This window comes from Arachis hypogaea, chromosome 1 (genome assembly GCF_003086295.3).
Source record: "Arachis hypogaea cultivar Tifrunner chromosome 1, arahy.Tifrunner.gnm2.J5K5, whole genome shotgun sequence".
Lineage (NCBI taxonomy): Eukaryota > Viridiplantae > Streptophyta > Magnoliopsida > Fabales > Fabaceae > Arachis > Arachis hypogaea.
This window is the reverse complement of record NC_092036.1, coordinates 99,843,772-99,847,329: the sequence shown is the minus strand read 5'-3', so window position 1 is coordinate 99,847,329 and position 3,558 is coordinate 99,843,772.

Here is a 3,558-nt window from a genome sequence, read left to right as displayed (position 1 = left end):
TTGGATCACTAAATGTTGTGTAGCTAGGTTGCTCTTTATTGTGGACTTTCAGTAACAAGTCATTTTGTAGCATTTATTCTATGAGCTATCAATTAAATCAAACATATATACCACCACTAACTTTTATTCTAACTTTTGCAACATTGAACAATCACCTTTCTAAACCAAACATCTCTCTTTTATTTAGACAGCAAGGAAAAACAAAACAAAGTATACAAGCTGATGAATGATGACACTTATTATGCAGATAGTTTATTCTTAACTAACTATTAATGCAAACAAAAGAAATAGTAGAACATAAAGCAATTGGAGGCATGTCATGTTTCAGACATGCATCTTCCTTATTTAAGTAAAAATAAGAAAAGAAACTTCATCACCTCTATTTGTCAGGCATTTCCATTCTTTTGGATTTGCTGGATTCTCCCTTCTTCTTCTTCTTCCTCTTCTATCCATAATCTTGAGCTTCTTCACGAGGACATCTTCTTTCCCAAACAGGATCTGCGAGACCTGAAAGCCCAACTTCTTCTAATCTTTGGAATGCTACCTGGGTATTAAGCTGAGACTTTGCTGCCTGGCGGTCTCTAAGTTCTTGGCATTGCTCAAATGATTTGATTTGTGGATTTAGTGCTGGCATGCAGCGGGTTAAGTACTCCAACCTTGCTTGCACATCCTCATTACACTCTGATTGTTGCACATGTCTAACCTCTCCAATAGTGTGATGAATGTTCTTCCACTGATACAAGTTGTGAGTATACTCCCATACTTGGCTTGGGTCAGGAACATCTTATCATATGACTCTTGAAGTCCTGTTGTTAGTTCCCTTTGTCCCTCAAGAATCTTGGCTTGAAATTCTTGTTGTTGGGCCATTGATTGTTGCTGCCAGCTTTCCAATCTTTCCTCCATTCTGTGCTGCCAAGCTTCATTTTGCTCCCTGTCTTTCAAGTATTGCTCCCGGTGCTCTAGATATTGCTCTTGGTACCTTGTCATGGGGGTAAGTTATTTTTTTTATGAGTTAATACTCAAAATCGTCCCTGAAAGATTCATCGATCTCCATATTAGTCCCGGAAGATAAAGTTAATCAAAAGAGTCCCCGAAAGTGACACAAGTTAATCACGTTCGTCCTTCCATCAATTTGCTTGATGACATGGCTAACGTCTGCTCACGTGGCACGTTAACTGCCATGCTGGCAGAGAAGGAATACGACGCCGTTTTGAGTGAATGTCCAGATAGACATGATACGGCGTCGTTTTGTGGAGAAAGTGGATTCAAAACGTTGCAGAGTGGATTCACCCTCTTCCATAACGAGTATCTCCATGTCTGGCTCCAAATTGTTTCGTCTCCCTCAAGCCATGCCCTAACCCCTTCACCTTGCATTCGAACATCGCCATCCACGTTTGTCGTCGTTGGTTGACGATCAAAGCCGAGTAGCTGTTGGTACTGAGAAGAGCGGTCGTCAGCTGTTAGCAACATTGATTGTGGAAGAAGAAAGCGTGACGGTTAGAGGTAAGCATTAAAGTTTTTTCCTTTTTTTTGAAGTCAGTTTGTAGCCTGATGTCTTAGAGGTGGCGTTCTGTATATCTCTGTCTGATTAGGGGTAGGGGTTTGTGTGACTATTGTTTAAGTGTCAGAATGCATTTCATTAAATGTCGTTGTGATGATATTGTGTTATGGGTGTTTCATGTTAATGAGAGTTAGTTTTCGTTGTTGTATGTTTGTTTTGGGGTTAGGGTTTGTTATGTTATGATTGAGAATAGGCAGTTGCAATCTGTGTGGGCTAAGGAGGTTTTCTTGTTTCTGCTTGTAGATGGAAGGTCCTCCAATGACCTTTGTGTTTCACCATGGGGGACTGTTTAAGAAGAATGCAGAAGGAGATATAGTATACGAACCCGATAATACAGAGGTGTTGATGGGGGTTGAAGGAGACACGCTTGACGTCTTCTTTGTAAGGGGTTATTACAGGGAGTTGGGTTACATTGAAGCTGGAAATTGTTGGTGGAAACATCCTGGAGTTCCTCTTTCATCAGGGTTGAGAAGCTTACTCACAGACGCAGACTTGGTTGCCATGTGCAAGGATTGCAGAAGAAACCACAATTTGATCAATATCTACCTGGAGCATTGTATCTCTCAGCCTTTTATAGTAGACCAGATTGAGGAGGAAGTAGTGAATGTGGAAGCAGAAAGGTTGAAACAGGGGAAGTGCAGCTCCCAAGCTATGAAGAAACCCACAACAATTGATCCTCATTCCCAAAAGCAAACCTCTCACCCCAACAGAACAACCTCACAGCCCAAGTCACAGCCCAATCCAACAATGAAGCCCATATCTGAGCCCAATCAACCAAAGGTGAAGCCCATGTCTCAGCCCAATAAAGCAGCCCACCAGCCCAAGAAGACAACATCTTAGCCCAAGAAGACATCTGCTCAGCCCATGAAGCCTGTTCCTCAGGCCAAGAAGACCAATTATCAGGCCAAATCAGTCCCACCTCAATCAAATTCGTCATCAGAGACAGGCAATAACTCACAAGGGGCAAAGGACAAACAAAATAGCAGTGGCTGCAGAGTCACAAGATCTGGAAGACAAGTGAAGGAAGCTCCCCTCCAGGAGGATGAACTGACTCTCATGACTCTTATGAGAGTACTGAAGATGAACTGAAATAGAGAAAAAAGGAAAAAAAAAAAAAAAAAAAAAAAAAAAAAAAAAAAAAAAAAAAAAACTGATACTAGAGGGGTCTGAAGATGAAGAAAGTTATGAGTCTGTTATGTTAATTCCATTAGGGTTAGTTGTTTCATAAATTATTTTGCAAATGTTAGGGTTTCTAATGTGTTAAACTTTTTGTTACCAGATTTAGATGATAGTGATGCTGCCTCAAATGCTGACTCCTGGCATTTAGAGGATTCTGATAAAGGTGTTGGAGTCTGATGAAGAATAACCAGCTGTGTACCCTCAGTTCAATGCAAAACAAAGTTTGGAGAGTTGAAATTTGAGGTCAGTATGGTATTTAAGTCCAAGTCTGAATTCATGCAAGCAACTAGGGATATACAATCCAGTGGGGTAGAAATATTCTGTTTTCAAAAATGACAAAGTTAGAGTTAAGGCTGTCTGTAAGTCTGAAGATTGTCCCTGGGTAGTTTACTGTGCATGTAATAAGCAAGATGGTTCTTGGCAAATTAAGACACTAGTAGATAGTCACACTTGTCCACGATGGAGGAAAAACAGAGCTGCAACCCAAACCTGGACTTCTGAGATGAAAACTATATAACTTAGGTACCTGAAGTTTTTTCTGAGTTTTTTTTTTTTAGAAAACACCTACACGCCACAAAGGAATGCAAATCCGTAGAGGTGAAGTTTAAAGTTTTAGCGCATGCACATGAGTACAAGGAGGAAAGCCGTGACCTGGGAGACTACAGGGAAACAAATGGTGCTTCATTTCGGACATGCAGAAGGTTAGCACTTTATTGATTTACGATAAGACAATACTGGGACTATTTTGATTTAATGAAGTAACATTGAGGGATGTATTTGATTTAATAAAGTTATTGTAGGGACGAATTTGACATGTT